The following is an 11,282-nucleotide window of genomic DNA, read 5'->3' on the forward strand; positions in this document are numbered from 1 at the left end:
TGTGTAAAGGCCATAAACATATTATCTTATAATTTTTCAAAAAACCCTCTTGTTCACTGTGGTGCATGACTTTTAGCAACCTATGAGGGAGCAACTTGTGAAATCTATGTAGTTGGTCATTTTCTAACCTAAGAAAAACATAACAAAATTAAATTTAAGCCTATAAAAGGACACAAAACAAACACAATAATGCACAACTTACTAGATATTTTTTCTCATATGTTCAACAATCGACTCAAATGTTGTTGTTGCGATCATGCCTGTACTAGTTCTTGCACTTAGGCCTCCAGCAAGGCCTCTTCTTGGCCCTTCAAAAGGCTCTACATTAGGGCCTTTTGTTGGCCCTTCAGTAGGACCTTCTTTTACCCTTTCAGTTGGCTCACCATTTGGCCCTATATTAGCCCTTGTAGCAACCTATTGTTCTTGATGTTGCCTTTTCAGCTCATAACCCTTCTTATTATGCCATTTCTTATGGCAATGTGAACGCTTCATCTTTGTTCCAGTGTTGCTCATCCTCCGACTCAATGTCTCTCATTCCTACATTTTTTGTCTCCTTTTTGGCTTTAAATTTGCTTCTTTAGTAGCAAAGGTATTAGGCCTTCATGATTTGTTAACTCTTAGAATTTACTACTTTCAATACGCTGCATCATGAATTGGTACAAAGTAATGTATGAGCTTTTCTTGTACCATTCATCTAGGTAATCATTTGGGTTTTGTTGCTTCATTTGAATGGTACAAATGGCATGGGCATAAGGAATTTTAATTAGTTGCTAGGCTCGACATGAACACTTTTTCCTATCTAGATTGACGACATACTTATCATCATTGTTCATGATCTCATATTCATTATCTCCATTCCAAATTGCATAGCATGACGTACAAGTAGCCATGTTCTCATCCAATCTCTTTACAATCCTAGGACAACATTCTCTTGTCCACTTTGTAGCTTCATCTCTTTATTTGTGCAGCCCAATCATGACCATAATTTGAAAATCATCGAGCTATTGATGATTGGTTTACACTTGACATCTATTATTCTACCATTGAAAGCTTCACTAAAGTCGTTGTCAATGACATCGCATTTGAACCTTTTTTCTTCTTAACAAAAGTTGTAAAGGACATCCTGAGATACAAATATCAAAAATTTAGAGAAAAAAACAAGAATAGGTAGGTGAAATCGTGGTCCTTTGGAGATGGTTAGATCTGGAATTACGGTACTACGAACAGGGATTTTAACCGTCCATATTTAATTATCTAGGACGAATTTGACTTCGATTTTTCATGAAGTATCTACCTTATGGTCTTGGCTATCACATAGTCGAAGTCATTTGGGTATTTAATCGGAAATTTTTCTAAAACTGTGCAATCTGACGGATCTTGTAAGTTGCAATGCGTGGACTATATAATTTTGTATGAGGTTCTTTTGGAAAGTGCAAGTAGAGAATCGGGAATCGATTTTATCTTTTAATAATGTTTTAAGACTTTCCTTTGTCAATTGTAATAACCCTTGTTCAGCTAATTTAAAATCAGTCATGTTGATATTCTTTACTATCTGCCAAAACTACTTCTACAACTTATCTCCTTTATAATTCTTTGCCTAGTTTGCATTTATGTGTCCCGTGCATATTCTATGCTCATCGTTTGCTATCAACTTAACCAATGCAGAAACAAGTCCCTACAAAAATTCAAACCAACAAATACAAGTTAGAAAAAAATATGCGAGTAATTAATATTAAAAGGGCAATAATTGACAATGGCATTACTTTTAGTTGGTCACTCGTACAAGCCCATCCTCCACTATTGATTATCTCAAGGTCAGCCATTAAATTTTTTAGGAACCAAGATCAAGTGTCCTTATTTTCTATCTTGACAACTAGCCAAGTTATCAGAAATATTTGGTTATTGACATCTCTCCCCACTACAACCAACAACTCCCCTTTGCATAAACCTTTCAAAAAATATCCATCTAATTCTACAACTTTGCTACAACTAGGTAAAAGCCCCTGTTACATGTATCAAAGCAAACTTTAAAACTATCAAACTTAGACCTACAATCAGGCAATGACCTCTCTATAGCCTCCATATATACTCTACTAAATGGGCTTTGAAGCATGCATTTGCAAATACAATCCCATACCTAGGCATACTCTTCCTTGTATTAACTCATCAATGTTGTTATCACCGTCAACTTAGCTCTCTTACATTGATTCCTTGACAAATTAACACCAATATGCTCTTTCACTAATTGCTAAAATTAAGGACTCTCAATCTCAAGCATCGCCTTGATAGTATTAAAGAAGTATTTCGACAACCATACACTTGTTATCCTTTTATTGTCAAACACAATGAAACAAGTATGTTCCTCATGGAAAGGCCTAATTTGAAATGACCCCTTCCTACTTAGTGCACCATGGATCTTCCATGGACAATTGGGTTGTGAACACTTAATTCTCACAAATTTCTTCGTACTTCTAATGAATTCAATGTTCCTCTATTCAATGATGGAGTTCCTGACAATGGCTTCTTTAAATTATTTAGCATCATCAAATTTCATGCCTACAGACAAAAGAGGTTCGGCAACAATTGGGTCACATCAATGATACTTACTTTTCCTTGATACACAAGTAATTCATCATCCTCAAGCTCATTTTCGAACTAATACTCTCATTGCCACCACTTTCATCATATTCATTTTCATTACCTCCAGGTGGAGCTCATTCTTTCCCATTTACTTGCTCAAATTCATCCTTTCTCCAAAAGTGGCAAATTTTTTCTCACAAATTCCTTTTGCTTTTGTCTTGATTGTACAAGTTCATTATCATCTTCGTCACTTGGGAAATTTACATTTGCCAAAGCTTCGTCTTTGATTCACTCGATAAAGTAGCAACTTTCCATCTTAATCCAATTAAATCTTCATCATCAACATCTTTAGTAGAGACTTCGGGACATCTCCCTATTTGCTGATCTCTCTCTCTATATGACTTGTCTCCTTCTCTTTTCTCACTTGCCTCTCATGTTGCCCTCCGTTTAATGTGAACTCATCTCCGACTTGATTACTCGCTTTAATACAATCTCTTACTTGTCCTATTTCAGTGCTCTTATCATCCTCATCATCAGTATGATAATCGACATATGCCTTAGCTTCCTCGCAGTGAAGATAATGGCAAACGATATCCTTAATACCATTATCATCAATCAATTTTTAATTCTATCTTAGAAACATAATAATACACTTTGTATTGTAAAAAATACACTAAGTCCCTCACAAAACTAATATATGATGGCTTCCTAATATTGATGTAGATAGTACCTTCATTTCCACCGACATATTCCTACTCTTTAGTGCCAATGACAAATTCCTACAATAGCAAACAATTATGGCTACAACATTCTCTTCCATGTCAACACTGCACCAAGGAGAAAAAAAAATCATTAGCTTGTGGGACCACGTAGTAGAATCATTGACAACTTTACATGGAGGTCCTTACAAGCACAAGTAATTGCTTAAAGAACTCACTCTGATGTTGTCTCTTTGTGAAAAAGAAACAAAGGAAGTTGATTTATTCAATTGATTAAAGAAACGGCTTTATTCAATTCAGTCCCTATTTGGTCCCCTCAAGCACCCAAATTAATTAAACAAGAGCACTTGAATTGATTAGACAAATAGCTTTATTCAATCCTGCCTGCATCCGATTCCATCCGAGCTGAGCCTAGTTTTGCCCTTTGTGCCATAATTTTCAATTCAGTCCCCACAATGGAACACAAATTAATTAAATAAAGTGGGATCCCCACCATTATTTCATAATTCCTACTCTAGTATCAAGAACCATTATTCCCTTCGAGTTGAGCCAAGCCCTAATTTTTCCCTCCGCGCCCTAATTTGGCCATCGGAACTCTAAATTTTTCCTTCCATGTGAGAAAAGGAGAGAAGATGACAAACTTGATTGCTTGAGAGTTAGGGAGACGGCCGATAAATGATGGCGAAGATGACGAGGAGTGATGGTGAATGAGCGAGCGAGCAACCCTACTTCGTATGCAGTAATAGGAGATCGACGACTCCAATTTTCATCCATCCTCTGCAACGTTGTTTTGGCCAAGGGAGGTTATGTGACGCTGTTTCTTTTATGTAGTCCAAGTCGGATGAAAAAATGACGTCGTTTCTTATAGAGGACAACAAAACGACGTTGTTTATGACATCTATGTGGACTAGGTCATTTTAAAAAAATAAAAATAAAAGCCACATGATCAATTTGACAGGAAAATTTTGCCGGTGGCACTAAAGTGATTGTTTTTTTTCTCTAATTTGGCATTTAAGTGAGCAAGTGAACTTTTTTGGCATCAAAGTGTGTGCCATATACAATTTGCAGCACTTTTGGTGTTCTTTTCCCAACTCGAGACTAAGTGAAGTGTGGCTATAGACAAGTTATCGACCATGCGGATTCTTGTTGATAACCATAATTATCATTGAACATGAGCAACTATCAATGTACGGTAGTGGCTGACTGACTATTGTCAAGATAAGATTGACTAAATGTTAAGAAAGGCAAAGATGTCAATTGAAGTACATTGATTGTCAGTTGAATTAGAAACCATATGAAAATTAACCATTTTGTGTAAAGTAGATGCAAAGTTTAGGCATATTGGCGTTCAAATTTGGAACTATTTGCAAATAAGACAATGAAACACAACATTTCATAATTGGAGGATGAATTTGAAGGTTTAACTACTTGGACGAGAGTGGCAACAGAAAAACATGGAGAATTAAGGCATGACTTAGAAGGCATAACTTTTTGGAGATAAGATGTTGTGGCAACATGAAGAGGCGGAGTGGAAAGCTTTGGTAATGCGAAGGCATGGTTGAAACTGCTGAAGAATTGCTTGAGTATTGTGTTATCTATCAATTTTTGCACTTAAGCTATAGTTTTCAAATATCTTGTCGTTGATTATATTTCCGCATGTATGTTAGCTGTAAATTTTAGATCTTCGTTGTTGATTAAATTTTGGCATTTTATCTTTATGTTATTGGGCTTTGTCGTAGATTAAATTCTGGATACTTTGATGTTGAGTAATTTCATCAAAGCATATCTGCTAGTTTCCTTATGCTTCATTAATATAACTCCCATATGAAATTGCCACAAAACCCGTCTTCTCTTATAAAATTTGAAAAATGACTTTGGGTAAAAAATATTTTGTTGTCAAATTCAATTTTGAAGAAACACTTTCATCTTTTTGCCTATTCTTATAAGCATTTTGAATGTAAACAAGAATGTCAAATATCGACACAACACCAAGTTATATCATGTATGTTTCCCGAGACAGTTTTATGGTCCACCGAGAGATAGATTGTTAAGTCATTATTCCTCGCATTTTTTTAGCAATTGCAAAGCAAAAAGTTATAACACAAAATAATTTGAGATTTACATTTTTTTTATTTGACAATAATTGAGTGGTTAGGAGTGCCATCTAAAGAATGCTTAGAAATAGCCACGTGTCATGATAGATTTAGGATTAAATTAGCGAAAGTGAATAATAGGTTTAGGAGTTTTTGGACAATGAACATGTAATATATATATATATATATATATATATATATATATATATATATATTATAGATGACATAATAGTTTAATGCAAAAAGAGCACTATCTTCTTTTCTGGGCTAAATTCAAATATAGTTCGTAGTTGTGTTTGGTTGGGATTTTGGGGAAAGTCATTGGAAATACGCAAAGGACTTTAGATTAAGGAGTTCTTTCAAAATGCAAAGAGTGTTTGGTAAAGTATAATTTAAAGGTACATTGGGAAGTAACTTTGGCTTACATGATGCATTTGAGAATGGCTTTCCCAAGCTGCTTTGGGCATCCAAAGTCCCTTGGGCTAAAATTGGGCGTTTAGGAATTTTTTTTGTAAACCACATTAAGAGAAACAAGCCTTTATAAAGTTGAAAGCCTAAGGCAAGTACGAGGCTGCACAAGGCATTTTTACATTCTTGGCATGCTACTAGGACAATTAATATATATATATATATATATATACATATATATATATATGCTACTAGGACAATTAATATATATATATATATATATATATATATATATATATATATATATATATTATAATTACCTTTGTTGCCCTTGCAACTTATTGAAATTCCATTTTTAATCCATTTTTTTAAACTAGACTCCTTAGATGAAGCCGTCACTCTCATCTCGCTCTTCTTTGAATTGGCCTCTCTTTAGTTTTGCTCCTCTTCAAGTCACTCGCCTCTTTGGTCATCTCTCTTTTCACTTAGCAGTTGCTTGCTTCTCTCATGCTCACCTCTCCCTTGGTAGTCTCTCTCTTCGCTTAGAACCCAATTGTTCAAGATCCATTTTTTTGTTTTGTTTTAAAAACCTCTTGTGATATCTCACCCCAAATCCAGGTTCTTTAGATTTAATTCCTTCTCATTGTGATTTTTTAGTTATGATTGTTAAGCACATGGTGATTTCGTTAATGGTACTATCGATCTTCTACTTGATTGAGTACATCATTGCTTGAGTAATACGAAGTTTTTTTTTATGGAGATGGAAGAGTGCAAGGTATGTAGAAGTAGATTGGAGGATTATGTTTACTGACTTATTAGCAAAGTTGTAAAATTTGAGATTATCTTAGCTGATTTGAAGAAATAGAATTGTCATATCTCTCTATGCCTTGGATGCGTCTGTTTTGTATAATCCATAGAATTGCAGCTATCTTAGATTAATTGCTCTTGGTTTTACTTTGTTTTGATGACTTTGTGGCATTTTGGTACAAAGATGTTCAACATGCTCAAGTCATATAGAGTTTTTTTATGGAGATGGAAAAGTGCAAGGTATATAGAAGTAGATTGAGAGATTATATTCACTAACGATATTGGTGATGTTGTAAAGTTTGGGATTACTTAAGTTGATTTAGAGAAATAAAACTATCATATCATTCTTTGCCTTGGATCTATATGTTTTGTGTAATCCACAATATTGCAGCTATTTTAGATATTGCTCTTAGTTTTACTTTGTTTTGATGACTTTGTGTCATTTTGATGCAAAGATGTTCAACATGCTATGCTTGCAGGCCATTGATTTGCCATTTTAATATGATGATTAGTGATACAATAATTCACCTATACTCCTAGAAAATCTGCATGTTAAGTACTACTTGTTGATGGATGATATATTTGTTATATATGACAATTGATGGGCTGATAAAGGTTCTATTTAGGGCCTTAAAATGATTAATTATTATAGATACTTTTAGGTGGGAATTTTTTATATAAATATAATAGGTCTCTCTCTCCTAATTAATTTCCCACAACCATGTTTGACTTGAGGCTACCTTTCGGAACACTCCATGATGATTTGTTGAAAGTCGCATTGTGTTGTAACTTTATGTTTTTCTTAGTTTGAATGAACAATATATTTTTAGTGAAGACCTTTGTAAAATTTGAGTGACTTCTGGTTTGTGTTAGCGTTCTATCAAAATCTGTATGGGCATGTGTTCATTCATATTAATGGAATTGGGTTAAAGTTTTTTTTTTTTTGGTAAGAGTAAGCAATAAAGGAAAAAGCATAGTGGAGCTCAGAAGATGTAGGACATTTTGTCAATTGTGCATTGAATAATTTGAAAAAGACAATCGTCCTATAAGCGACAAAAGGATTGGATGGACAATAATAATTAACATGTTTGAGGAGTTGAAGGGCAAAAAATGTGATAAAAATTAAATGAAGAGTAAGTGAGATAATCTTATAGAAAAATGGAAAAGATGGAAGCAATTGATTTAAAAGGAAATGATTAGGATAGGATCCAAGAAAGAAAATCGTTAATGTAAGTAATGAATGTTGTGAGAGGAAAATTTAGGTGTTTATCTCTTTTTTTTTGTTACTTTTTTTGTAAGTTCATCTTTCATAATATGACTCATGAAAATATTCTATCATTACATGCCAATTCTAAACTTAAAGTTTTTCGAAGGAAAGATATACATCTAGATGTTGATATTTTGTTGGATAGAATGCTCGAGGGTACAGTTACAACATGAATTATCACATGGATAACTACACAAGGTTTATGTAATAATGAGAATATTGAGACCACACAAGTTAATATTAGTGATTGCATAGGATTTACTTATGATTCTTTAGGGTGTAATGTTGGTAAAATGAATATTCAACCAAGTCAAAGTCAGAGCCATAAAAAAGTGACCCATAGTTCAACGAGACAAGCTCAAGGAAAGAAAGGAAAAAAATTGACCGAATATGCTAAGTTAGTATGACAAATTGACAAACTTTGCTCAACTGTTAAAAGTAGGAGCAATGCAATATCTATTGTAATGGAGTTTTATCATTGCAAAGATTTTATGCAAATATTGAAAGCCCATACTTGAGATTAAGTAAGATTAAAAGTTATTCTTTTTTGCACTCTCATATTTTGCTAAAAAGAAAGACAATAGTTAGATTTTCATGAACTTGAATGGAGATGAACAAAAAAGTCAAGTGGTCAAAGTCTAAGTTGGAAGAGCATAATAGTCATTACTAGGATGTAAGCTATTTGTTTGAACTATTTCATATTTGACATTTTGTTTGAACTATTTCATATTTGACTATATTTTTAATTATGTTTTAATGTGAGACTTGTGTTTTTGTGCGTTTTTGTGTGTGTGTGTGTGTGTGTGTGTGTGTTTAGTTAGCTTTTTTTTTTTATTATTAGGTGGAGTTTGTATATATATATATATAATGGATGATTGTTCCATCAATGGATGATCTAAATTATTCATCACTTTAACATAACTGTATATTTTGTTGCTTTGACCAGTTAGGAAATTTTTGTGTTTGTTTGTATTTCTTTTTGTGTTTTTAAACACTTTTTCTTTTTTTTGTTCTTTTGTTCCCAGGAACAAAAAAAAAGAAACAGAAACAAGAAACACAAATTTTGTGTTTCTTGTTTATGAAACACAAATCGAAACACTTTTGAAATTTTCTTCTTTTTCTTCTTATTTTCTTTCTTTTTTCTTTCGCCGATTGCCGGCCTCGGCCATGGCCGGCGACCGGCCGCTGGGGCCGGCGAGCCTCGCCGGCCCCGGCGAGGGTCGGCTCGCCTTGGCTGGGCGAGCTCGAGCTCGCCCAGATCCGGCGAGGGCCGAGCTCGCCCAGCGGTCGGCGAGGCTCGGCCTCGCCGGATCCGGGCGAGATCGAGCTCGCCCAGCCCGGCGAGATGTCGGTGCGTCGGGCCGGGCTCGCCGAGGGCTGGGCGAGCTCGATCTCGCCCAGATCCGGCGAGGCCGAGCCTCGCCGGCCGCTAGGTGAGCTCGGCCTCGCCGGATCAGGGGCGAGCTCGCCGGGGCCGGCGAGCCTCGCCGTGCTCGGGGCGAGGCCGCCGGCCCTCGTCGGCCGGTCGCCGGCCATGGCGAGGCCGGCGACCGCCAAAAGAAGAAAAAAAAAGAAAAAAGGAAAAAGAAAAAAAGAAAAAAAGGAAAAAAAGAAATAAAAAGAAATAAAAAAAGAAATAAAAAAATTATACAAATTTACCAAACGTGTTTCTATTTATTTTTTGTTCCCGGAACAAGTTTACCAAACGTGTTTTTTTGTTCAGAAATTGTTCCCAGGAACAGAAACACTTTTTTCTATTTCTATTCCCTGGAACAATTTTTAAACAAAAACGCAAACAAACGCACCCTTATATGTCATGTCCTAAAAGGGAAAATCATAAAAAAGAAGAAGAGGAATATTAACAATTTGTAGGAGTTGCTCAATTCGCAATGGCTTATCAAGCAATATATCCTTGTTTTACATCATCATATATAGGAAATGTGTTGTTAGGAAAATTGATGGGCGAAGATGCTAATCCAATAAGGCATTACCAAATGTTTAGAATGGATAGGATTGTATTTAACAATTTAATTCATGATTTAGTAATACATTATGATCTTGAAGGAACTAGGAATATTAATGTTACAAAAATGATTGGAATGTTTCTTCATATTTTAGGATATGATATGGGTAATACATTAACACAAGAGTACTTTTAGTGCCCTAGGAAAACCATAAGCAAGTACTTTAGCTAAGTATTAAAAAGTATGTGAAATGAGAATTTTTTTTTATCCAACTAGTTGATTCACAATTTACGGAAAAACTAGAGAAGATGCAGAATAACTGAAAATTTTATTTATATTTACATTTCAATTATAAGAAAGAACTAAATATCAATTTCGATTATATAATAATATAATATATATATTTTGTTTTAGGAATGCGTTGGAATTATAGCGATGATACTCATGAAAGATCAAGTTCGTTTTATTTATCGAAAAGATATAGCGGTTTGTAATTTTATAATAAAATTTATATATGTTTGTGTTGGTTGGAAGGAATAAGCTCATAATATTCGTATCTTTTATAAAATCCTAAAAAGACGTGATGTACAATTTGCCTATCCTCATTCAGCTTTGTTTATTAATGGTTTTGTACGTCAATATCTATCAATATGGTGTATGTTAATTACATTTACACTATATTTGTGTAGGTAAATATCATTGAATAGATATTGGATATCTAAATCTAACAAGTTATTTGGGGCTATACAAAGAATTTTGACAAGATCTTGCACCTACAGGTTATCAGGAGATATCCAACCATGCTCATTCTCTGCTAAAATAAAAAATTGAGCGAACCTTTGGTATATTAAAAAGTGGAAGATTCTAAAATATATGCTAAGTAAGTAAAAATTATTATTGCAACTATGATTTTGCATAATTATATACGATGAAAGCCATCGTTGATAGACATTTTGCAAGTGTAGATTTAGATACCAATTATGGATATTCAAGTGACCTTGATGATATATATGAGAGGGATAGTGCTTCAAATGACAATTTATTTTCTGACATGACATATTTACACTATTGAATAGCCATAAAAAGGGATAAGTGTAATAGAAGTCCTAAAATTTATTACGAAAATGCAATTGAGTCCTAAAACTTACAAAAAGTACAATCAAGTCCTAAAACTTGTTAAATTGGTTCAATTGAGTTTTAAAGTTAACACCGTTAGACTTACTAATGAAAAATGCTGATGTGATATTTTAAATGATTTTTTTTTTTATTTTCCACGTGGCTTTTTAAATTTTTTTATTCAAAATTAGATTTAAAAACTAAAAAGGAAAAACTAAAATTTATTTAAAAACTGTTAAAAAAAAAGAAGAAAATGGTAGCTCCTCCACCGCCACCGCCGCTGCCACCCATCACCGAAGGGGCCGGCGAGCTGCCATTTCTTTTTAAT

Source organism: Eucalyptus grandis, chromosome 3, assembly GCF_016545825.1.
Source record: "Eucalyptus grandis isolate ANBG69807.140 chromosome 3, ASM1654582v1, whole genome shotgun sequence".
NCBI lineage: Eukaryota > Viridiplantae > Streptophyta > Magnoliopsida > Myrtales > Myrtaceae > Eucalyptus > Eucalyptus grandis.